The following is a 26,758-nucleotide window of genomic DNA, read 5'->3' as shown; positions in this document are numbered from 1 at the left end:
TGGCGAGCGCGATGCCACATTTGTGTGGCCGGGTTTCCCGTGGACGCTGGCTAGACCAGACACGTTCGGCGGACGCAAGCCTCTGAAACCCATTTGTAACTCGCTGCCTTTCGGCTCACGAGCTGGGCGGCGAGCGCAATGCCACATTTGTGTGGCCAAGTTTCCCGTGGACGCTTGCTAGACCAGATACGTCCGGCGGACGCAAGCCTTTGGAACCTGTTTGTAACTCGCTGCCTTTCGGCTCACAAGCTGGGCGGCGAGCGCGATGCCACATTTGTGTGGCTAGGTTTCTCGTGGACGCTAGCTAGACCAAATATGTCCGGCGGACGCAAGCCTTTGGGACCCATTTGTAACTCGCTGCCTTTCGGCTCACGAGCTGGGCGGCGAGCTCGGTGCCATATTTGTGTGGCCGGGTTTCCCGTGGACGCTGGCTAGACCAGATACGTCTGGTGGACGCTGGCTAGACCAGATACGTCTGGCGTACGCAAGCCTTTTGAACCCATTTGTAACTCACTGCCTTTCGGCTCACGAGCTGGGCGGCGAGCGCGATGCCACATTTGTGTTGCCGGGTTTCCCGTGGACGCTGGCTAGACCAGATACGTCCGGCGAACGCAAGCCTCTGAAACCCATTTGTAACTCGCTGCCTTTCGGCTCACGAGCTGGGCGGCGAGCGTGATGCCATATTTGTGTGGACGGGTTTCCCGTGGACGCTGGCTAGACCAGATACGTCCGGCGGACGCAAGCCTTTGAAACCCATTTGTAACTCGCTGCCTTTCGGCTCACGAGCTAGGCGGCGAGCGCGATGCCACATTTGTGTGGCCGGATTTTCCGTGGACGCTGGCTAGACCAGATACGTCCGGTGGACGCAAGCCTTAGGAACCCATTTCTAACTCACTGCCTTTCGGCTCACGAGCTGGGCGGCGAGCATGATGCAACATTTGTGTGGCCGCGTTTCCCGTGGACGCTGGCTAGACGAGATACGTCCGGCAGACGCAAGCCTTTGAAACCCATTTGTAACTCGCTGCCTTTCGACTCACGAGCTGGGCGGCGAGCATGATGCCACATTTGTGTGGCCGGGTTTCCCGTGGACGCTGGCTAGACCAGATACGTCCGGCGGACGCAAGCCTCTGAAACCCATTTGTAACTCGCTGCCTTTTGGCTCACGAGCTGGGTGGCGAGCGTGATGCCATATTTGTGTGGCCGGGTTTCCCGTGGACGCTGGATAGACCAGATACGACCGGCGGACGCAAGCCTTTGAAACCCATTTGTAACTCGCTGCCTTTCGGCTCACGAGCTAGGCGGCGAGCGCGATGCCACATTTGTGCGGCCGGATTTCCCGTGGACGCTGGCTAGACAAGATACGTCCGGCGGACGCAAGCCTTTGGAACCCATTTGTAGCTCACTGCCTTTCGGCTCACGAGCTGGGCGGCGAGCGTGATGCCACATTTGTGTGGCCGTGTTTCCCGTGGACGCTGGCTAGACGAGATACGTCCGGCAGACGCAAGCCTTTGAAACCCATTTGTCACTCGCTACCTTTCGGCTCACGAGCTGGGCGGCGAGCGCAATGCCACATTTGTGTTGCCAAGTTTCCCGTGGACGCTTGCTAGACCAGATACGTCCGGCGGACGCAAGCCTTTGGAACCCATTTGTAACTCGCTGCCTTTCGGCTAACATGCTGGGCGGCGAGCGCGATGCCACATTTGTGTGGCCGGGTTTCCCGTGGACGCCGGCTAGACCAGATACGTCTGGCGAACGCAAGCCTCTGAAACCCATTTATAACTCGCTGCCTTTCGGCTCAGGAGCTGGGTGGCGAGCGTGATGCCATATTTGTGTGGCCGGGTTTCCCGTGGACGCTGGCTAGACCAGATACGTCCGGCGGACGCAAGCCTTTGAAACCCATTTGGAACTCGCTGCCTTTCGGCTCACGAGCTAGGCGGTGAGCGCGATGCCACATTTGTGTGGCCGGATTTCCCGTGGACGCTGGCTAGACCAGATACGTCCAGCGGACGCCAGCCTTTGGGACCCATTTGTAACTCGCTGCCTTTCGGCTCACGAGCTGGGCGGCGAGCGCGATGCCACATTTGTGTGGCCGGGTTTTTCGTGGACGCTGGCAAGACCAGATACGTCCGCCGGGTGCAAGCCTCTGAAACCCATTTGTAACTCGCTGCATTTCGGCTCACGAGCTGGGCGGCGAGCGTGATGCCATATTTGTGTGGCCGGGTTTCCCGTGGAGGCTGGCTAGACCAGATACGTCAGGCGGACGCAAGCCTTTGAAACCCATTTGTAACTCGCTGCCTTTCGGCTCACGAGCTAGTCAGCGAGCGCGATGCCACATTTGTGTGGCCGGGTTTCCCGTGGACACTGGCTAGACCAGATACGTCCGGCGGACGCAAGCTTTAGGAACCCATTTGTAACTCACTGCCTTTCGGCTCACGAGCTGGGCGGCGAGCGTGATGCCACATTTGTGTGGCCGCGTTTCCCGTGGACGCTGGCTAGACGAGATACGTCCGGCAGACGCAAGCCTTTGAAACCCATTTGTAACTCGCTGCCTTTCGACTCACGAGCTGGGCGGCGAGCGCGATGCCACATTTGTATGGCCGGGTTTCCCGTGGACGCTGGCTAGACCTGATACGTCCGGCGGACGCAAGCCTCTGAAACCCATTTGTAACTCGCTGCCTTTCGGCTCACGAGCTGGGCGGCGAGCGTGATGCCATATTTGTGTGGACGGGTTTCCCGTGGACGCTGGCTAGACCAGATACGTCCGGCGGACGCAAGCCTTTGAAACCCATTTGTAACTCGCTGCCTTTCGGCTCACGAGCTAGGCGGCGAGCGCGATGCCACATTTGTGTGGCCGGATTTTCCGTGGACGCTGGCTAGACCAGATACGTCCGGTGGACGCAAGCCTTAGGAACCCATTTCTAACTCACTGCCTTTCGGCTCACGAGCTGGGCGGCGAGCATGATGCAACATTTGTGTGGCCGCGTTTCCCGTGGACGCTGGCTAGACGAGATACGTCCGGCAGACGCAAGCCTTTGAAACCCATTTGTAACTCGCTGCCTTTCGACTCACGAGCTGGGCGGCGAGCATGATGCCACATTTGTGTGGCCGGGTTTCCCGTGGACGCTGGCTAGACCAGATACGTCCGGCGGACGCAAGCCTCTGAAACCCATTTGTAACTCGCTGCCTTTTGGCTCACGAGCTGGGTGGCGAGCGTGATGCCATATTTGTGTGGCCGGGTTTCCCGTGGACGCTGGATAGACCAGATACGACCGGCGGACGCAAGCCTTTGAAACCCATTTGTAACTCGCTGCCTTTCGGCTCACGAGCTAGGCGGCGAGCGCGATGCCACATTTGTGCGGCCGGATTTCCCGTGGACGCTGGCTAGACAAGATACGTCCGGCGGACGCAAGCCTTTGGAACCCATTTGTAACTCGCTACCTTTCGGCTCACGAGCTGGGTGGCGAGCGCGATGCCACATTTGTGTGGCCGGGTTTCCCGTGGACGCTGGCTAGACCAGACACGTTCGGCGGACGCAAGCCTCTGAAACCCATTTGTAACTCGCTGCCTTTCGGCTCACGAGCTGGGCGGCGAGCGCAATGCCACATTTGTGTGGCCAAGTTTCCCGTGGACGCTTGCTAGACCAGATACGTCCGGCGGACGCAAGCCTTTGGAACCCGTTTGTAACTCGCTGCCTTTCGGCTCACAAGCTGGGCGGCGAGCGCGATGCCACATTTGTGTGGCTAGGTTTCTCGTGGACGCTAGCTAGACCAAATATGTCCGGCGGACGCAAGCCTTTGGGACCCATTTGTAACTCGCTGCCTTTCGGCTCACGAGCTGGGCGGCGAGCTCGGTGCCATATTTGTGTGGCCGGGTTTCCCGTGGACGCTGGCTAGACCAGATACGTCTGGTGGACGCTGGCTAGACCAGATACGTCTGGCGTACGCAAGCCTTTTGAACCCATTTGTAACTCACTGCCTTTCGGCTCACGAGCTGGGCGGCGAGCGCGATGCCACATTTGTGTTGCCGGGTTTCCCGTGGACGCTGGCTAGACCAGATACGTCCGGCGAACGCAAGCCTCTGAAACCCATTTGTAACTCGCTGCCTTTCGGCTCACGAGCTGGGCGGCGAGCGTGATGCCATATTTGTGTGGACGGGTTTCCCGTGGACGCTGGCTAGACCAGATACGTCCGGCGGACGCAAGCCTTTGAAACCCATTTGTAACTCGCTGCCTTTCGGCTCACGAGCTAGGCGGCGAGCGCGATGCCACATTTGTGTGGCCGGATTTTCCGTGGACGCTGGCTAGACCAGATACGTCCGGTGGACGCAAGCCTTAGGAACCCATTTCTAACTCACTGCCTTTCGGCTCACGAGCTGGGCGGCGAGCATGATGCAACATTTGTGTGGCCGCGTTTCCCGTGGACGCTGGCTAGACGAGATACGTCCGGCAGACGCAAGCCTTTGAAACCCATTTGTAACTCGCTGCCTTTCGACTCACGAGCTGGGCGGCGAGCATGATGCCACATTTGTGTGGCCGGGTTTCCCGTGGACGCTGGCTAGACCAGATACGTCCGGCGGACGCAAGCCTCTGAAACCCATTTGTAACTCGCTGCCTTTTGGCTCACGAGCTGGGTGGCGAGCGTGATGCCATATTTGTGTGGCCGGGTTTCCCGTGGACGCTGGATAGACCAGATACGACCGGCGGACGCAAGCCTTTGAAACCCATTTGTAACTCGCTGCCTTTCGGCTCACGAGCTAGGCGGCGAGCGCGATGCCACATTTGTGCGGCCGGATTTCCCGTGGACGCTGGCTAGACAAGATACGTCCGGCGGACGCAAGCCTTTGGAACCCATTTGTAGCTCACTGCCTTTCGGCTCACGAGCTGGGCGGCGAGCGTGATGCCACATTTGTGTGGCCGTGTTTCCCGTGGATGCTGGCTAGACGAGATACGTCCGGCAGACGCAAGCCTTTGAAACCCATTTGTCACTCGCTACCTTTCGGCTCACGAGCTGGGCGGCGAGCGCAATGCCACATTTGTGTTGCCAAGTTTCCCGTGGACGCTTGCTAGACCAGATACGTCCGGCGGACGCAAGCCTTTGGAACCCATTTGTAACTCGCTGCCTTTCGGCTAACATGCTGGGCGGCGAGCGCGATGCCACATTTGTGTGGCCGGGTTTCCCGTGGACGCCGGCTAGACCAGATACGTCCGGCGAACGCAAGCCTCTGAAACCCATTTATAACTCGCTGCCTTTCGGCTCAGGAGCTGGGTGGCGAGCGTGATGCCATATTTGTGTGGCCGGGTTTCCCGTGGACGCTGGCTAGACCAGATACGTCCGGCGGACGCAAGCCTTTGAAACCCATTTGGAACTCGCTGCCTTTCGGCTCACGAGCTAGGCGGTGAGCGCGATGCCACATTTGTGTGGCCGGATTTCCCGTGGACGCTGGCTAGACCAGATACGTCCAGCGGACGCCAGCCTTTGGGACCCATTTGTAACTCGCTGCCTTTCGGCTCACGAGCTGGGCGGCGAGCGCGATGCCACATTTGTGTGGCCGGGTTTTTCGTGGACGCTGGCAAGACCAGATACGTCCGCCGGGTGCAAGCCTCTGAAACCCATTTGTAACTCGCTGCATTTCGGCTCACGAGCTGGGCGGCGAGCGTGATGCCATATTTGTGTGGCCGGGTTTCCCGTGGAGGCTGGCTAGACCAGATACGTCAGGCGGACGCAAGCCTTTGAAACCCATTTGTAACTCGCTGCCTTTCGGCTCACGAGCTAGTCAGCGAGCGCGATGCCACATTTGTGTGGCCGGGTTTCCCGTGGACACTGGCTAGACCAGATACGTCCGGCGGACGCAAGCTTTAGGAACCCATTTGTAACTCACTGCCTTTCGGCTCACGAGCTGGGCGGCGAGCGTGATGCCACATTTGTGTGGCCGCGTTTCCCGTGGACGCTGGCTAGACGAGATACGTCCGGCAGACGCAAGCCTTTGAAACCCATTTGTAACTCGCTGCCTTTCGACTCACGAGCTGGGCGGCGAGCGCGATGCCACATTTGTATGGCCGGGTTTCCCGTGGACGCTGGCTAGACCTGATACGTCCGGCGGACGCAAGCCTCTGAAACCCATTTGTAACTCGCGGCCTTTCGGCTCACGAGCTGGGCGGCGAGCGTGATGCCATATTTGTGTGGCCGGGTTTCACGTGAACGCTGGCTAGACCAGATACGTCCGGTGGACGCAAGCCTTTCGAACCCATTTGTAACTCGCTGCCTTTCGGCTAACATGCTGGGCGGCGAGCGCGATGCCACATTTGTGTGGCCGGGTTTCCCGTGGACGCCGGCTAGACCAGATACGTCCGGCGAACGCAAGCCTCTGAAACCCATTTATAACTCGCTGCCTTTCGGCTCAGGAGCTGGGTGGCGAGCGTGATGCCATATTTGTGTGGCCGGGTTTCCCGTGGACGCTGGCTAGACCAGATACGTCCGGCGGACGCAAGCCTTTGAAACCCATTTGGAACTCGCTGCCTTTCGGCTCACGAGCTGGGCGGCGAGTGCGATGCCACATTTGTGTGGCCGGGTTTCACGTAGACGCTAGCTAGACCAAATACGTTCGGCGGACGCAATCCTCTGAAACCCATTTGTAACTCGCTGCCTTTCGGCTCATGAGCTGGGCGGCGAGCGCAATGCCACATTTGTGTTGCCGGGTTTCTCGTGGACGCTGGCTAGACCAGATACGTCCGGCGGACGCAAGCCTCTGAAACCCATTTGTAACTCGCTGACTTTCGGCTCACGAGCTGGGCGGCGAGCGTGATGCCATATTTGTGTGGCCGGGTTTCCCGTGGATGCTGGCTAGACCAGATACGTCCGGCGGACGCAAGCCTCTGAAACCCATTTGTAACTCTCTGCCTTTCGGGTCACGAGCTGGGCGGCGAGCGTGATGCCACATTTGTGTGGCCGCATTTCCTGTGGACGCTGGCTAGACGAGATACGTCCGGCAGACGCAAGCCTTTGAAACCCATTTGTAACTCGCTGCCTTTCGACTCACGAGCTGGGCGGCGAGCACGATGCGACATTTGTTTGGCCGGGTTTCCCGTGGACGCTGGCTAGACCAGATACGTCCGGCGGACGCAAGCCTTTGGAACCCATTTGTAACTCGCTGCCTTTCGGCTCACGAGCTAGGCGGCGAGTGCGATGCCACATTTGTGTGGCCGGGTTTCACGTAGACGCTGGCTAGACCAAATACGTTCGGCGGACGCAAGCCTCTGAAACCCATTTGTAACTCGCTGAATTTCGACTCACGAGCTGGGCGGCGAGCACGATGCGACATTTGTTTGGCCGGGTTTCCCGTGGACGCTGGCTAGACCAGATACGTCTGGCGGACGCAAGCCTTAGGAACCCATTTGTAACTCGCTGCCTTTCGACTCACGAGCTGGGCGGCGAACGCGATCCCACATTTGTGTGGCCAAGTTTCCCGTGGACGCTGGCTAGACCAGATACGTCCGGCGGACGCAAGCCTTTGGAACCCATTTGTAACTCGCTGCCTTTCGGCTCACGAGCTGGGCGGCGAGTGCGATGCCACATTTGGGTGGCCGGGTTTCACGTAGACGCTGGCTAGACCAAATACGTTCGGCGGACGCAAGCCTCTGAAACCCATTTGTAACTCGCTGCCTTTCGGCTCACGAGCTGGGCGGCGAGCGCAATGCCACATTTGTGTTGCCGGGTTTCCCGTGGACACTGGCTAGACCAGATACGTCCGGCGGACGCAAGCCTCTGAAACCCATTTGTAACTCGCTGCCTTTCGGCTCACGAGCTGGGCGACGAGCGTGATGCCATATTTGTGTGGCCGGGTTTCCCGTGGACGCTGGCTAGACCAGATACGACCGGCGGACGCAAGCCTTTGAAACCCATTTGTAACTCGCTGCCTTTCGGCTCACGAGCTAGGCGGCGAGCGCGATGCCACATTTGTGCGGCCGGATTTCCCGTGGACGCTGGCTAGACAAGATACGTCCGGCGGACGCAAGCCTTTCGAACCCATTTGTAGCTCACTGCCTTTCGGCTCACGAGCTGGGCGGCGAGCGTGATGCCACATTTGTGTGGCCGTGTTTCCCGTGGACGCTGGCTAGACGAGATACGTCCGGCAGACGCAAGCCTTTGAAACCCATTTGTCACTCGCTACCTTTCGGCTCACGAGCTGGGCGGCGAGCGCGATGCCACATTTGTGTGGCCAAGTTTCCCGTGGACGGTGGTTAGACCAGATACGTCCGGCGGACGCAAGCCTTTGGAACCCATTTGTAACTCGCTACCTTTCCGCTCACGAGCTGGGCGGCGAGCGCGATGCCACATTTGTGTGGCCGGGTTTCACGTGGACGCTGGCTAGACCAGATACGTTCGGCGGACGCAAGCCTCTGAAACCCATTTGTAACTCGCTGCCTTTCGGCTCACGAGCTGGGCGGTGAGCGCAATGCCACATTTGTGTTGCCAAGTTTCCCGTGGACGCTTGCTAGACCAGATACGTCCGGCGGACGCAAGCCTTTGGAACCCATTTGTAACTCGCTGCCTTTCGGCTAACATGCTGGGCGGCGAGCGCGATGCCACATTTGTGTGGCCGGGTTTCCCGTGGACGCCGGCTAGACCAGATACGTCCGGCGAAGGCAAGCCTCTGAAACCCATTTATAACTCGCTGCCTTTCGGCTCAGGAGCTGGGTGGCGAGCGTGATGCCATATTTGTGTGGCCGGGTTTCCCGTGGACGCTGGCTAGACCAGATACGTCCGGCGGACGCAAGCCTTTGAAACCCATTTGGAACTCGCTGCCTTTCGGCTCACGAGCTAGGCGGTGAGCGCGATGCCACATTTGTGTGGCCGGATTTCCCGTGGACGCTGGCTAGACCAGATACGTCCAGCGGACGCCAGCCTTTGGGACCCATTTGTAACTCGCTGCCTTTCGGCTCACGAGCTGGGCGGCGAGCGCGATGCCACATTTGTGTGGCCGGGTTTTTCGTGGACGCTGGCAAGACCAGATACGTCCGCCGGGTGCAAGCCTCTGAAACCCATTTGTAACTCGCTGCATTTCGGCTCACGAGCTGGGCGGCGAGCGTGATGCCATATTTGTGTGGCCGGGTTTCCCGTGGAGGCTGGCTAGACCAGATACGTCAGGCGGACGCAAGCCTTTGAAACCCATTTGTAACTCGCTGCCTTTCGGCTCACGAGCTAGTCAGCGAGCGCGATGCCACATTTGTGTGGCCGGGTTTCCCGTGGACACTGGCTAGACCAGATACGTCCGGCGGACGCAAGCTTTAGGAACCCATTTGTAACTCACTGCCTTTCGGCTCACGAGCTGGGCGGCGAGCGTGATGCCACATTTGTGTGGCCGCGTTTCCCGTGGACGCTGGCTAGACGAGATACGTCCGGCAGACGCAAGCCTTTGAAACCCATTTGTAACTCGCTGCCTTTCGACTCACGAGCTGGGCGGCGAGCGCGATGCCACATTTGTATGGCCGGGTTTCCCGTGGACGCTGGCTAGACCTGATACGTCCGGCGGACGCAAGCCTCTGAAACCCATTTGTAACTCGCGGCCTTTCGGCTCACGAGCTGGGCAGCGAGCGTGATGCCATATTTGTGTGGCCGGGTTTCACGTGAACGCTGGCTAGACCAGATACGTCCGGTGGACGCAAGCCTTTCGAACCCATTTGTAACTCGCTGCCTTTCGGCTAACATGCTGGGCGGCGAGCGCGATGCCACATTTGTGTGGCCGGGTTTCCCGTGGACGCCGGCTAGACCAGATACGTCCGGCGAACGCAAGCCTCTGAAACCCATTTATAACTCGCTGCCTTTCGGCTCAGGAGCTGGGTGGCGAGCGTGATGCCATATTTGTGTGGCCGGGTTTCCCGTGGACGCTGGCTAGACCAGATACGTCCGGCGGACGCAAGCCTTTGAAACCCATTTGGAACTCGCTGCCTTTCGGCTCACGAGCTGGGCGGCGAGTGCGATGCCACATTTGTGTGGCCGGGTTTCACGTAGACGCTAGCTAGACCAAATACGTTCGGCGGACGCAATCCTCTGAAACCCATTTGTAACTCGCTGCCTTTCGGCTCATGAGCTGGGCGGCGAGCGCAATGCCACATTTGTGTTGCCGGGTTTCTCGTGGACGCTGGCTAGACCAGATACGTCCGGCGGACGCAAGCCTCTGAAACCCATTTGTAACTCGCTGACTTTCGGCTCACGAGCTGGGCGGCGAGCGTGATGCCATATTTGTGTGGCCAGGTTTCCCGTGGATGCTGGCTAGACCAGATACGTCCGGCGGACGCAAGCCTCTGAAACCCATTTGTAACTCGCTGCCTTTCGGGTCACGAGCTGGGCGGCGAGCGTGATGCCACATTTGTGTGGCCGCATTTCCTGTGGACGCTGGCTAGACGAGATACGTCCGGCAGACGCAAGCCTTTGAAACCCATTTGTAACTCGCTGCCTTTCGACTCACGAGCTGGGCGGCGAGCACGATGCGACATTTGTTTGGCCGGGTTTCCCGTGGACGCTGGCTAGACCAGATACGTCCGGCGGACGCAAGCCTTTGGAACCCATTTGTAACTCGCTGCCTTTCGGCTCACGAGCTAGGCGGCGAGTGCGATGCCACATTTGTGTGGCCGGGTTTCACGTAGACGCTGGCTAGACCAAATACGTTCGGCGGACGCAAGCCTCTGAAACCCATTTGTAACTCGCTGCCTTTCGGCTCACGAGCTGGGTGGCGAGCGCAATGCCACATTTGTGTTGCCGGGTTTCCCGTGGACGCTGGCTAGACCAGATACGTCCGGCGGACGCAAGCCTTTGGAACCCATTTGTAACTCGCTGAATTTCGACTCACGAGCTGGGCGGCGAGCACGATGCGACATTTGTTTGGCCGGGTTTCCCGTGGACGCTGGCTAGACCAGATACGTCTGGCGGACGCAAGCCTTTGGAACCCATTTGTAACTCGCTGCCTTTCGACTCACGAGCTGGGCGGCGAACGCGATCCCACATTTGTGTGGCCAAGTTTCCCGTGGACGCTGGCTAGACCAGATACGTCCGGCGGACGCAAGCCTTTGGAACCCATTTGTAACTCGCTGCCTTTCGGCTCACGAGCTGGGCGGCGAGTGCGATGCCACATTTGGGTGGCCGGGTTTCACGTAGACGCTGGCTAGACCAAATACGTTCGGCGGACGCAAGCCTCTGAAACCCATTTGTAACTCGCTGCCTTTCGGCTCACGAGCTGGGCGGCTAGCGCAATGCCACATTTGTGTTGCCGGGTTTCCCGTGGACACTGGCTAGACCAGATACGTCCGGCGGACGCAAGCCTCTGAAACCCATTTGTAACTCGCTGCCTTTCGGCTCACGAGCTGGGCGACGAGCGTGATGCCATATTTGTGTGGCCGGGTTTCCCGTGGACGCTGGCTAGACCAGAGACGTCCGGCGGACGCAAGCCTCTGAAACCCATTTGTAACTCGCTGCCTTTCGGGTCACGAGCTGGGCGGCGAGCGTGATGCCACATTTGTGTGGCCGCATTTCCTGTGGACGCTGGCTAGACGAGATACGTCCGGCAGACGCAAGCCTTTGAAACCCATTTGTAACTCGCTGCCTTTCGACTCACGAGCTGGGCGGCGAGCACGATGCGTCATTTGTTTGGCCGGGTTTCCCGTGGACGCTGGCTAGACCAGATACGTCCGGCGGACGCAATCCTCTGAAACCCATTTGTAACTCGCTGCCTTTCGGCTCACGAGCTGGGCGGCGAGCGCAATGCCACATTTCTGTGGCCAAGTTTCCCGTGGACGCTTGCTAGACTAGATACGTCCGGCGGACGCAAGCCTTTGGAACCCATTTGTAACTCGCTACCTTTCGGCTCACGAGCTGGGCGGCGAGCGCGATGCCACATTTGTGTGGCCGGGTTTCCCGTGGACGCTGGCTAGACCAGACACGTTCGGCGGACGCAAGCCTCTGAAACCCATTTGTAACTCGCTGCCTTTCGGCTCACGAGCTGGGCGGCGAGCGCAATGCCACATTTGTGTGGCCAAGTTTCCCGTGGACGCTTGCTAGACCAGATACGTCCGGCGGACGCAAGCCTTTGGAACCCGTTTGTAACTCGCTGCCTTTCGGCTCACAAGCTGGGCGGCGAGCGCGATGCCACATTTGTGTGGCTAGGTTTCTCGTGGACGCTAGCTAGACCAAATATGTCCGGCGGACGCAAGCCTTTGGGACCCATTTGTAACTCGCTGCCTTTCGGCTCACGAGCTGGGCGGCGAGCTCGGTGCCATATTTGTGTGGCCGGGTTTCCCGTGGACGCTGGCTAGACCAGATACGTCTGGTGGACGCTGGCTAGACCAGATACGTCTGGCGTACGCAAGCCTTTTGAACCCATTTGTAACTCACTGCCTTTCGGCTCACGAGCTGGGCGGCGAGCGCGATGCCACATTTGTGTTGCCGGGTTTCCCGTGGACGCTGGCTAGACCAGATACGTCCGGCGAACGCAAGCCTCTGAAACCCATTTGTAACTCGCTGCCTTTCGGCTCACGAACTGGGCGGCGAGCGTGATGCCATATTTGTGTGGACGGGTTTCCCGTGGACGCTGGCTAGACCAGATACGTCCGGCGGACGCAAGCCTTTGAAACCCATTTGTAACTCGCTGCCTTTCGGCTCACGAGCTAGGCGGCGAGCGCGATGCCACATTTGTGTGGCCGGATTTTCCGTGGACGCTGGCTAGACCAGATACGTCCGGTGGACGCAAGCCTTAGGAACCCATTTCTAACTCACTGCCTTTCGGCTCACGAGCTGGGCGGCGAGCATGATGCAACATTTGTGTGGCCGCGTTTCCCGTGGACGCTGGCTAGACGAGATACGTCCGGCAGACGCAAGCCTTTGAAACCCATTTGTAACTCGCTGCCTTTCGACTCACGAGCTGGGCGGCGAGCATGATACCACATTTGTGTGGCCGGGTTTCCCGTGGACGCTGGCTAGACCAGATACGTCCGGCGGACGCAAGCCTCTGAATCCCATTTGTAACTCGCTGCCTTTTGGCTCACGAGCTGGGTGGCGAGCGTGATGCCATATTTGTGTGGCCGGGTTTCCCGTGGACGCTGGATAGACCAGATACGACCGGCGGACGCAAGCCTTTGAAACCCATTTGTAACTCGCTGCCTTTCGGCTCACGAGCTAGGCGGCGAGCGCGATGCCACATTTGTGCGGCCGGATTTCCCGTGGACGCTGGCTAGACAAGATACGTCCGGCGGACGCAAGCCTTTGGAACCCATTTGTAGCTCACTGCCTTTCGGCTCACGAGCTGGGCGGCGAGCGTGATGCCACATTTGTGTGGCCGTGTTTCCCGTGGACGCTGGCTAGACGAGATACGTCCGGCAGACGCAAGCCTTTGAAACCCATTTGTCACTCGCTACCTTTCGGCTCACGAGCTGGGCGGCGAGCGCGATGCCACATTTGTGTAGCCAAGTTTCCCGTGGACGGTGGTTAGACCAGATACGTCCGGCGGACGCAAGCCTTTGGAACCCATTTGTAACTCGCTACCTTTCCGCTCACGAGCTGGGCGGCGAGCGCGATGCCACATTTGTGTGGCCGGATTTTCCGTGGACGCTGGCTAGACCAGATACGTTCGGCGGACGCAAGCCTCTGAAACCCATTTGTAACTCGCTGCCTTTCGGCTCACGAGCTGGGCGGTGAGCGCAATGCCACATTTGTGTTGCCAAGTTTCCCGTGGACGCTTGCTAGACCAGATACGTCCGGCGGACGCAAGCCTTTGGAACCCATTTGTAACTCGCTGCCTTTCGGCTAACATGCTGGGCGGCGAGCGCGATGCCACATTTGTGTGGCCGGGTTTCCCGTGGACGCCGGCTAGACCAGATACGTCCGGCGAACGCAAGCCTCTGAAACCCATTTATAACTCGCTGCCTTTCGGCTCAGGAGCTGGGTGGCGAGCGTGATGCCATATTTGTGTGGCCGGGTTTCCCGTGGACGCTGGCTAGACCAGATACGTCCGGCGGACGCAAGCCTTTGAAACCCATTTGGAACTCGCTGCCTTTCGGCTCACGAGCTAGGCGGTGAGCGCGATGCCACATTTGTGTGGCCGGATTTCCCGTGGACGCTGGCTAGACCAGATACGTCCAGCGGACGCCAGCCTTTGGGACCCATTTGTAACTCGCTGCCCTTCGGCTCACGAGCTGGGCGGCGAGCGCGATGCCACATTTGTGTGGCCGGGTTTTTCGTGGACGCTGGCAAGACCAGATACGTCCGCCGGGTGCAAGCCTCTGAAACCCATTTGTAACTCGCTGCATTTCGGCTCACGAGCTGGGCGGCGAGCGTGATGCCATATTTGTGTGGCCGGGTTTCCCGTGGAGGCTGGCTAGACCAGATACGTCAGGCGGACGCAAGCCTTTGAAACCCATTTGTAACTCGCTGCCTTTCGGCTCACGAGCTAGTCAGCGAGCGCGATGCCACATTTGTGTGGCCGGGTTTCCCGTGGACACTGGCTAGACCAGATACGTCCGGCGGACGCAAGCTTTAGGAACCCATTTGTAACTCACTGCCTTTCGGCTCACGAGCTGGGCGGCGAGCGTGATGCCACATTTGTGTGGCCGCGTTTCCCGTGGACGCTGGCTAGACGAGATACGTCCGGCAGACGCAAGCCTTTGAAACCCATTTGTAACTCGCTGCCTTTCGACTCACGAGCTGGGCGGCGAGCGCGATGCCACATTTGTATGGCCGGGTTTCCCGTGGACGCTGGCTAGACCTGATACGTCCGGCGGACGCAAGCCTCTGAAACCCATTTGTAACTCGCGGCCTTTCGGCTCACGAGCTGGGCGGCGAGCGTGATGCCATATTTGTGTGGCCGGGTTTCACGTGAACGCTGGCTAGACCAGATACGTCCGGTGGACGCAAGCCTTTCGAACCCATTTGTAACTCGCTGCCTTTCGGCTAACATGCTGGGCGGCGAGCGCGATGCCACATTTGTGTGGCCGGGTTTCCCGTGGACGCCGGCTAGACCAGATACGTCCGGCGAACGCAAGCCTCTGAAACCCATTTATAACTCGCTGCCTTTCGGCTCAGGAGCTGGGTGGCGAGCGTGATGCCATATTTGTGTGGCCGGGTTTCCCGTGGACGCTAGCTAGACCAGATACGTCCGGCGGACGCAAGCCTTTGAAACCCATTTGGAACTCGCTGCCTTTCGGCTCACGAGCTGGGCGGCGAGTGCGATGCCACATTTGTGTGGCCGGGTTTCACGTAGACGCTAGCTAGACCAAATACGTTCGGCGGACGCAATCCTCTGAAACCCATTTGTAACTCGCTGCCTTTCGGCTCATGAGCTGGGCGGCGAGCGCAATGCCACATTTGTGTTGCCGGGTTTCTCGTGGACGCTGGCTAGACCAGATACGTCCGGCGGACGCAAGCCTCTGAAACCCATTTGTAACTCGCTGACTTTCGGCTCACGAGCTGGGCGGCGAGCGTGATGCCATATTTGTGTGGCCGGGTTTCCCGTGGATGCTGGCTAGACCAGATACGTCCGGCGGACGCAAGCCTCTGAAACCCATTTGTAACTCGCTGCCTTTCGGGTCACGAGCTGGGCGGCGAGCGTGATGCCACATTTGTGTGGCCGCATTTCCTGTGGACGCTGGCTAGACGAGATACGTCCGGCAGACGCAAGCCTTTGAAACCCATTTGTAACTCGCTGCCTTTCGAGTCACGAGCTGGGCGGCGAGCACGATGCGACATTTGTTTGGCCGGGTTTCCCGTGGACGCTGGCTAGACCAGATACGTCCGGCGGACGCAAGCCTTTGGAACCCATTTGTAACTCGCTGCCTTTCGGCTCACGAGCTAGGCGGCGAGTGCGATGCCACATTTGTGTGGCCGGGTTTCACGTAGACGCTGGCTAGACCAAATACGTTCGGCGGACGCAAGCCTCTGAAACCCATTTGTAACTCGCTGCCTTTCGGCTCACGAGCTGGGTGGCGAGCGCAATGCCACATTTGTGTTGCCGGGTTTCCCGTGGACGCTGGCTAGACCAGATACGTCCGGCGGACGCAAGCCTTTGGAACCCATTTGTAACTCGCTGAATTTCGACTCACGAGCTGGGCGGCGAGCACGATGCGACATTTGTTTGGCCGGGTTTCCCGTCGACGCTGGCTAGACCAGATACGTCTGGCGGACGCAAGACTTTGGAACCCATTTGTAACTCGCTGCCTTTCGACTCACGAGCTGGGCGGCGAACGCGATCCCACATTTGTGTGGCCAAGTTTCCCGTGGACGCTGGCTAGACCAGATACGTCCGGCGGACGCAAGCCTTTGGAACCCATTTGTAACTCGCTGCCTTTCGGCTCACGAGCTGGGCGGCGAGTGCGATGCCACATTTGGGTGTCCGGGTTTCACGTAGACGCTGGCTAGACCAAATACGTTCGGCGGACGCAAGCCTCTGAAACCCATTTGTAACTCGCTGCCTTTCGGCTCACGAGCTGGGCGGCGAGCGCAATGCCACATTTGTGTTGCCGGGTTTCCCGTGGACACTGGCTAGACCAGATACGTCCGGCGGACGCAAGCCTCTGAAACCCATTTGCCTTTCGGCTCACGAGCTGGGCGACGAGCGTGATGCCATATTTGTGTGGCCGGGTTTCCCGTGGACGCTGGCTAGACCAGAGACGTCCGGCGGACGCAAGCCTCTGAAACCCATTTGTTACTCGCTGCCTTTCGGGTCACGAGCTGGGCGGCGAGCGTGATGCCACATTTGTGTGGCCGCATTTCCTGTGGACGCTGGCTAGACGAGATACGTCCGGCAGACGCAAGCCTTTGAAACCCATTTGTAACTCGCTGCCTTTCGACTCACGAGCTGGGCGGCGAGCACGATGCGTCATTTGTTTGGCCGGGTTTCCCGTGGACGCTGGCTAGACCAGATACGTCCGGCGGACGCAATCCTCTGAAACCCATTTGTAACTCGCTGCCTTTCGGCTCACGAGCTGGGCGGCGAGCGCAATGCCACATTTCTGTGGCCAAGTTTCCCATGGACGCTTGCTAGACTAGATACGTCCGGCGGACGCAAGCCTTTGGAACCCATTTGTAACTCGCTACCTTTCGGCTCACGAGCTGGGCGGCGAGCGCGATGCCACATTTGTGTGGCCGGGTTTCCCGTGGACGCTGGCTAGACCAGACACGTTCGGCGGACGCAAGCCTCTGAAACCCATTTGTAACTCGCTGCCTTTCGGCTCACGAGCTGGGCGGCGAGCGCAATGCCACATTTGTGTGGCCAAGTTTCCCGTGGACGCTTGCTAGACCAGATACGTCCGGCGGACGCAAGCCTTTGGAACCCGTTTGTAACTCGCTGCCTTTCGGCTCACAAGCTGGGCGGCGAGCGCGATGCCACATTTGTGTGGCTAGGTTTCTCGTGGACGCTAGCTAGACCAAATATGTCCGGCGGACGCAAGCCTTTGGGACCCATTTGTAACTCGCTGCCTTTCGGCTCACGAGCTGGGCGGCGAGCTCGGTGCCATATTTGTGTGGCCGGGTTTCCCGTGGACGCTGGCTAGACCAGATACGTCTGGTCTACGCTGGCTAGACCAGATACGTCTGGCGTACGCAAGCCTTTTGAACCCATTTGTAACTCACTGCCTTTCGGCTCACGAGCTGGGCGGCGAGCGCGATGCCACATTTGTGTTGCCGGGTTTCCCGTGGACGCTGGCTAGACCAGATACGTCCGGCGAACACAAGCCTCTGAAACCCATTTGTAACTCGCTGCCTTTCGGCTCACGAGCTGGGCGGCGAGCGTGATGCCATATTTGTGTGGCCGGGTTTCCCGTGGACGCTGGATAGACCAGATACGTCCGGCGGACGCAAGCCTTTGAAACCCATTTGTAACTCGCTGCCTTTCGGCTCACGAGCTAGGCGGCGAGCGCGATGCCACATTTGTGCGGCCGGATTTCCCGTGGACGCTGGCTAGACAAGATACGTCCGGCGGACGCAAGCCTTTGGAACCCATTTGTAGCTCACTGCCTTTCAGCTCACGAGCTGGGCGGCGAGCGTGATGCCACATTTGTGTGGCCGTGTTTCCCGTGGACGCTGGCTAGACGAGATACGTCCGGCAGACGCAAGCCTTTGAAACCCATTTGTCACTCGCTACCTTTCGGCTCACGAGCTGGGCGGCGAGCGCGATGCCACATTTGTGTGGCCAAGTTTCCCGTGGACGGTGGTTAGACCAGATACGTCCGGCGGACGCAAGCCTTTGGAACCCATTTGTAACTCGCTACCTTTCCGCTCACGAGCTGGGCGGCGAGCGCGATGCCACATTTGTGTGGCCGGGTTTCACGTGGACGCTGGCTAGACCAGATACGTTCGGCGGACGCAAGCCTCTGAAACCCATTTGTAACTCGCTGCCTTTCGGCTCACGAGCTGGGCGCTGAGCGCAATGCCACATTTGTGTTGCCAAGTTTCCCGTGGACGCTTGCTAGACCAGATACGTCCGGCGGACGCAAGCCTTTGGAACCCATTTGTAACTCGCTGCCTTTCGGCTAACATGCTGGGCGGCGAGCGCGATGCCACATTTGTGTGGCCGGGTTTCCCGTGGACGCCGGCTAGACCAGATACGTCCGGCGAACGCAAGCCTCTGAAACCCATTTATAACTCGCTGCCTTTCGGCTCAGGAGCTGGGTGGCGAGCGTGATGCCATATTTCTGTGGCCGGGTTTCCCGTGGACGCTGGCTAGACCAGATACGTCCGGCGGACGCAAGCCTCTGAAACCCATTTATAACTCGCTGCCTTTCGGCTCAGGAGCTGGGTGGCGAGCGTGATGCCATATTTGTGTGGCCGGGTTTCCCGTGGACGCTGGCTAGACCAGATACGTCCGGCGGACGCAAGCCTTTGAAACCCATTTGGAACTCGCTGCCTTTCGGCTCACGAGCTAGGCGGTGAGCGCGATGCCACATTTGTGTGGCCGGATTTCCCGTGGACGCTGGCTAGACCAGATACGTCCAGCGGACGCCAGCCTTTGGGACCCATTTGTAACTCGCTGCCTTTCGGCTCACGAGCTGGGCGGCGAGCGCGATGCCACATTTGTGTGGCCATTTAGGAACCCATTTGTAACTCACTGCCTTTCGGCTCACGAGCTGGGCGGCGAGCGTGATGCCATATTTGTGTGGCCGCGTTTCCCGTGGACGCTGGCTAGACGAGATACGTCCGGCAGACGCAAGCCTTTGGAACCCATTTGTAACTCGCTGCCTTTCGGCTAACATGCTGGGCGGCGAGCGCGATGCCATATTTGTGTGGCCGGGTTTCCCGTGGAGGCTGGCTAGACCAGATACGTCAGGCGGACGCAAGCCTTTGGAACCCATTTGTAACTCGCTGCCTTTCGGCTAACATGCTGGGCGGCGAGCTCGATGCCACATTTGTGTGGCCGGGTTTCCCGTGGACGCCGGCTAGACCAGATACGTCCGGCGAACGCAAGCCTCTGAAACCCATTTATAACTCGCTGCCTTTCGGCTCACGAGCTGGGCGGCGAGCTCGGTGCCATATTTGTGTGGCCGGGTTTCCCGTGGACGCTGGCTAGACCAGATACGTCTGGTCTACGCTGGCTAGACCAGATACGTCTGGCGTACGCAAGCCTTTTGAACCCATTTGTAACTCACTGCCTTTCGGCTCACGAGCTGGGCGGCGAGCGCGATGCCACATTTGTGTTGCCGGGTTTCCCGTGGACGCTGGCTAGACCAGATACGTCCGGCGAACACAAGCCTCTGAAACCCATTTGTAACTCGCTGCCTTTCGGCTCACGAGCTGGGCGGCGAGCGTGATGCCATATTTGTGTGGCCGGGTTTCCCGTGGACGCTGGATAGACCAGATACGTCCGGCGGACGCAAGCCTTTGAAACCCATTTGTAACTCGCTGCCTTTCGGCTCACGAGCTAGGCGGCGAGCGCGATGCCACATTTGTGCGGCCGGATTTCCCGTGGACGCTGGCTAGACAAGATACGTCCGGCGGACGCAAGCCTTTGGAACCCATTTGTAGCTCACTGCCTTTCAGCTCACGAGCTGGGCGGCGAGCGTGATGCCACATTTGTGTGGCCGTGTTTCCCGTGGACGCTGGCTAGACGAGATACGTCCGGCAGACGCAAGCCTTTGAAACCCATTTGTCACTCGCTACCTTTCGGCTCACGAGCTGGGCGGCGAGCGCGATGCCACATTTGTGTGGCCAAGTTTCCCGTGGACGGTGGTTAGACCAGATACGTCCGGCGGACGCAAGCCTTTGGAACCCATTTGTAACTCGCTACCTTTCCGCTCACGAGCTGGGCGGCGAGCGCGATGCCACATTTGTGTGGCCGGGTTTCACGTGGACGCTGGCTAGACCAGATACGTTCGGCGGACGCAAGCCTCTGAAACCCATTTGTAACTCGCTGCCTTTCGGCTCACGAGCTGGGCGCTGAGCGCAATGCCACATTTGTGTTGCCAAGTTTCCCGTGGACGCTTGCTAGACCAGATACGTCCGGCGGACGCAAGCCTTTGGAACCCATTTGTAACTCGCTGCCTTTCGGCTAACATGCTGGGCGGCGAGCGCGATGCCACATTTGTGTGGCCGGGTTTCCCGTGGACGCCGGCTAGACCAGATACGTCCGGCGAACGCAAGCCTCTGAAACCCATTTATAACTCGCTGCCTTTCGGCTCAGGAGCTGGGTGGCGAGCGTGATGCCATATTTCTGTGGCCGGGTTTCCCGTGGACGCTGGCTAGACCAGATACGTCCGGCGGACGCAAGCCTCTGAAACCCATTTATAACTCGCTGCCTTTCGGCTCAGGAGCTGGGTGGCGAGCGTGATGCCATATTTGTGTGGCCGGGTTTCCCGTGGACGCTGGCTAGACCAGATACGTCCGGCGGACGCAAGCCTTTGAAACCCATTTGGAACTCGCTGCCTTTCGGCTCACGAGCTAGGCGGTGAGCGCGATGCCACATTTGTGTGGCCGGATTTCCCGTGGACGCTGGCTAGACCAGATACGTCCAGCGGACGCCAGCCTTTGGGACCCATTTGTAACTCGCTGCCTTTCGGCTCACGAGCTGGGCGGCGAGCGCGATGCCACATTTGTGTGGCCATTTAGGAACCCATTTGTAACTCACTGCCTTTCGGCTCACGAGCTGGGCGGCGAGCGTGATGCCATATTTGTGTGGCCGCGTTTCCCGTGGACGCTGGCTAGACGAGATACGTCCGGCAGACGCAAGCCTTTGGAACCCATTTGTAACTCGCTGCCTTTCGGCTAACATGCTGGGCGGCGAGCGCGATGCCATATTTGTGTGGCCGGGTTTCCCGTGGAGGCTGGCTAGACCAGATACGTCAGGCGGACGCAAGCCTTTGGAACCCATTTGTAACTCGCTGCCTTTCGGCTAACATGCTGGGCGGCGAGCTCGATGCCACATTTGTGTGGCCGGGTTTCCCGTGGACGCCGGCTAGACCAGATACGTCCGGCGAACGCAAGCCTCTGAAACCCATTTATAACTCGCTGCCTTTCGGCTCACGAGCTGGGTGGCGAGCGTGATGCCATATTTGTGTGGCCGGGTTTCCCGTGGACGCTGGCTAGACCAGATACGTCCGGCGGACGCAAGCCTTTGAAACCCATTTGGAACTCGTTGCCTTTCGGCTCACGAGCTAGGCGGTGAGCGCGATGCCACATTTGTGTGGCCGGATTTCCCGTGGACGCTGGCTAGACCAGATACGTCCAGTGGACGCCAGCCTTTGGGACCCATTTGTAACTCGCTGCCTTTCGGCTCACGAGCTGGGCGGCGAGCTCGGTGCCATATTTGTGTGGCCGGGTTTCCCGTGGACGCTGGCTAGACCAGATACGTCTGGCGGACGCAAGCCTCTGAAAACATTTGTAACTCGCTGCCTTTCGGCTAACGAGTTGGGCGGCGAGTGTGATGCCACATTTGTGTGGCCGGGTTTTTCGTGGACGCTGGCAAGACCAGATACGTCCGGCGGGTGCAAGCCTCTAAAACCCATTTGTAACTCGCTGCCTTTCGGCTCACGAGCTGGGCGGCGAGCGTGATGCCATATTTGTGTGGCCGGGTTTCCCGTGGAGGCTGGCTAGACCAGATACGTCAGGCGGACGCAAGCCTTTGAAACCCATTTGTAACTCGCTGCCTTTCGGCTCACGAGCTAGTCAGTGAGCGCGATGCCACATTTGTGTGGCCGGGTTTCCCGTGGACACTGGCTAGACCAGATACGTCCGGCGGACGCAAGCTTTAGGAACCCATTTGTAACACACTGCCTTTCGGCTCACGAGCTGGGCGGCGAGCGTGATGCCACATTTGTGTGGCCGCGTTTCCCGTGGACGCTGGCTAGACGAGATACGTCCGGCAGACGCAAGCCTTTGAAACCCATTTGTAACTCGCTGCCTTTCGACTCACGAGCTGGGCGGCGAGCGCGATGCCACATTTGTGTGGCCGGGTTTCCCGTGGACGCTGGCTAGACCAGATACGTCCGGCAGACGCAAGCCTCTGAAACCCATTTGTAACTCGCGGCCTTTCGGCTCACGAGCTGGGCGGCGAGCGTGATGCCATATTTGTGTGGCCGGGTTTCACGTGAACGCTGGCTAGACCAGATACGTCCGGTGGACGCAAGCCTTTGAAACCCATTTGTAACTCGCTGCCTTTCGGCTCACAAGCTAGGCGGCGAGCGCGATGCCACATTTGTGTGGCAGGATTTCCCGTGGACGCTGGCTAGACCAGATACGTCTGGCGGACGCAAGCCTTTGGAACCCATTTGTAACTCACTGCCTTTCGGCTCACGAGCTGGGCGGCGAGCGTGATGCCACATTTGTGTGGCCACGTTTCCCGTGGACGCTGGCTAGACCATATACGTCCGACGGACGCAAGCCTTTGGAAACCATTTGTAACTCGCTGCCTTTCGGCTCACGAGCTGGGCGGCGAGCGCGATACCACATTTGTGTGGCCGGGTTTCACGTGGACGCTGGCTAGACCAGATACGTTCGGCGGACGCAAGCCTCTGAAACCCATTTGTAACTCGCTGCCTTTCGGCTCACGAGCTGGGCGGCGAGCGCAATGCGACATTTGTGTTGCCGGATTTTCCGTGGACGCTGGCTAGACCAGATACGTCCGGCGGACGCAAGCCTTAGGAACCCATTTGTAACTCACTGCCTTTCGGCCCACGAGCTGGGCGGCGAGCGTGATGCCACATTTGTGTGCTCGCGTTTCCCGTGGACGCTGGCTAGACGAGATACGTCCGGCAGACGCAAGCCTTTGAAACCCATTTGTAACTCGCTTCCTTTCGACTCACGAGCTGGGCGGCGAGCGCGATGCCACATTTGTGTGGCCGGGTTTCCCGTGGAAGCTGGCTACACCAGATACGTCCGGCGGACGCAAGCCTCTGAAACCCATTTGTAACTCGCTGCCTTTCGGCTCACGAGCTGGGCGGCGAGCGTGATGCCATATTTGTGTGGCCGGGTTTCCCGTGGACGCTGGGTAGACCAGATACGTCCGGCGGACGCAAGCCTTTGAAACCCATTTGTAACTCGCTGCCTTTCGGCTCACGAGCTGGGCGGTGAGCGTGATGCCACATTTGTGTGGCCGGTTTCCCGTGGACGCTGGCTAGACCAGATACGTCCGGCGGACGCAAGCCTTTTGAACCCATTTGTAACTCGCTGCCTTTCGGCTCACGAGCTGGGCGGCGAGCGCGATGCCACATTTGTGTGGCCGGGTTTCCCATGGACGCTGGCTAGACCAGATACGTCCGGCGGACGCAAGCCTCTGAAACCCATTTGTAACTCACTGCCTTTCGGCTCACGAGCTGGGCGGTGAGCGTGATGCCATATTTCTGTGGCCGGGTTTCACGTGGACGCTGGCTAGACCAGATACGTCTGGCGGATGCAAGCCTCTGAAACCCATTTGTAACTCGCTGCCTTTCGGCTCATGAGCTCGGCGGCGAGCGTGATGCCACATTTGTGTGGCCGGTTTCCCGTGGACGCTGGCTAGACTAGATACGTCCGGCGGACGCAAGCCTTTTGAATCCATTTATAACTCGCTGCCTTTCGGCTCACGAGCTGGGCGGCGAGCGCGATGCCACATTTGTGTGTCCGGGTTTCCCGTGGACGCTGGCTAGACCAGATACGTCCGGCGGACGCAAGCCTCTGAAACCCATTTGTAACTCGCTGCCTTTCGGCTCACGAGCTGGGCGGCGAGCGTGATGCCATATTTGTGTGTTCGGGTTTCCCGTGGACGATGGCTAGACCAGATACGTCCGGCGGACGCAAGCCTTTTAAACCCATTTGTAACTTGCTGCCTTTCGGCGCACGAGCTAGGCGGCGAGCGCGATGCCACATTTGTGTGGCCGGATTTCCCGTGGACGCTATCTAGACCAGATACGTCCGGCGGACGCAAGCCTTAGGAACCCATTTGTAACTCACAGCCTTTCGGCTCATGAGCTGGGCGGCGAGCGTGATGCCACATTTGTGTGGCCGGGTTTCCCGTGGACGCAGGCTAGACCAGATACGTCCGGCGGACGCAAGCCTCTGAAACACATTTGTAACTCACTGCCTTTCGGCTAACGAGCTGGAAGGCGAGCGTGATGCCACATTTGTGTGGCCGGTTTCCCGTGGACGCTGGCTAGACCAGATACGTCCGGTGGACACAAGCCTTTTGAACCCATTTGTAACTCGCTTCCTTTCGGCTTACGAGCTTGGCGGCGAGCGCGATGCCACTTTTGTGTGGCCGGGTTTCCCGTGGACGCTGGATAGACCAGATACGTCCGGTGGACGCAAGCCTCTGAAACCCATTTGTAACTCACTGCCTTTCGGCTCATGAGCTGGGCGGCGAGCGTGATGCCACATTTGTGTGGCCGGTTTCCCGTGGACGCTGGCTAGACCAGATACGTCCGGCGGACGCAAGCCTTTTGAACCCATTTGTAACTCGCTGCCTTTCAGCTCACGAGCTGGGCGGCGAGCGCGATGCTACATTTGTGTGGCCAGGTTTCCCGTGGACGCTGGCTAGACTAGATACGTCCGGCGGACGCAAGCCTTTGGAACCCATTCGTAACTCGCTGCCTTTCGGCTTACGAGCAAGGCGGCGAGCGCGATGCCACATTTGTGTGGCCGGGTTTCCCGTGGACGCTGGCTAGACCACATGCGTCCGGCGGACGCAATCCTTTGAAACCCATTTGTAACTCGCTGCCTTTCGGCTCACGAGCTGGGCGGCGAGCGCGATGCCACATTTGTGTGGCCGGGTTTCCCGTGGACGCTAACTAGACAATATACGTCCGGCGGACGCAAGCCTTTGGAACCCATTTGCAACTCGTTGCCTTTCGGCTCTCGAGCTGGGCGGCGAGCACGATGCTACATTTGTGTGGCCAGGTTTCCCGTGGACGCTGGCTAGACTAGATACGACCGGCGGACGCAAGCCTTTGGAACCTATTTGTATCTCGTTGCCTTTCGGCTCTCAAGCTGGGCGGCGAGCGCGATGCTACATTTGTGTGGCCAGGTTTCCCGTGGACGCTGGCTAGACTAGATTCGTCCGGCGGACGCAAGCCTTTGGAACCCATTCGTAACTCGTTGCCTTTCGGCTCACGAGCAAGGCGGCAAGCGCGATGCCACATTTGTGTGGCCGGGTTTCCCGTGGACGCTGGCTAGACCACATGCGTCCGGCGGACGCAAGGCTTTGAAACCCATTTGTAACTCGCTGCCTTTCGGCTCACGAGCTGGATGGCGAGCGCGATGCCACATTTGTGTGGCCGGGTTTCACGTGGACGCTAGCTAGACCAGATACGTCCGGCGGACGCAAGCCTTTGGAACCCATTTGCAACTCGTTGCCTTTCGGCTCTCGAGCTGGGCGGCGAGCGCGATGCTACATTTGTGTGGCCAGGTTTCCCGTGGACGCTGGCGAAACTAGATACGACCGGCGGACGCAAGCCTTTGGAACCCATTTGTAACTCATTGCCTTTCGGCTCTCGAGCTGGGCGGCGAGCGCGATGCTACATTTGTGTGGCCAGGTTTCCCGTGGACGCTGGCTAGACTAGATACGTCCGGCGGACGCAAGCCTTTGGAACCCATTTGTAACTCGCTGCCTTTCGGCTCACGAGCAAGGCGGCGAGCGCGATGCCACATTTGTGTGGCCGGGTTTCCCGTCGACGCTGGCTAGACCACATGCGTCCGGCGGACGCAAGCCTTTGAAACCCATTTGTAACTCGCTGGCTTTCGGTTCACGAGCTGGGCGGCGAGCGCGATGCCACATTTGTGTGGCCGGGTTTCCCGTGGACGCTAACTAGACCAGATACGTCCGGCGGACGCAAGCCTTTGGAACCCATTTGCAACTGGTTGCCTTTCGGCTCTCGAGCTGGGCGGCGAGCGCGATGCTACATTTGTGTGGCCAGGTTTCCCGTGGACGCTGGCTAGACTAGATACGACCGGCGGACGCAAGCCTTTGGAACCCATTTGTATCTCGTTGCCTTTCGGCTCTCAAGCTGGGCGGCGAGCGCGATGCTACATTTGTGTGGCCAGGTTTCCCGTGGACGCTGGCTAGACTAGATACGTCCGGCGGACGCAAGCCTTTGGAACCCATTCGTAACTCGCTGCCTTTCGGCTCACGAGCAAGGCGGCAAGCGCGATGCCACATTTGTGTGGCCGGGTTTCCCGTGGACGCTGGCTAGACCACATGCGTCCAGCGGACGCAAGGCTTTGAAACCCATTTGTAACTCGCTGCCTTTCGGCTCACGAGCTGGATGGCGAGTGCGATGCCACATTTGTGTGGCCGGGTTTCACGTGGACGCTGGCTAGAC

This window comes from Urtica dioica, chromosome 2, assembly GCF_054948205.1.
Source record: "Urtica dioica subsp. dioica isolate 48M chromosome 2, U.dioica_male_clone48M_v1_H2, whole genome shotgun sequence".
Taxonomy (NCBI): Eukaryota; Viridiplantae; Streptophyta; class Magnoliopsida; order Rosales; family Urticaceae; genus Urtica; species Urtica dioica.
Note: the sequence above shows the minus strand (reverse complement) of the source record.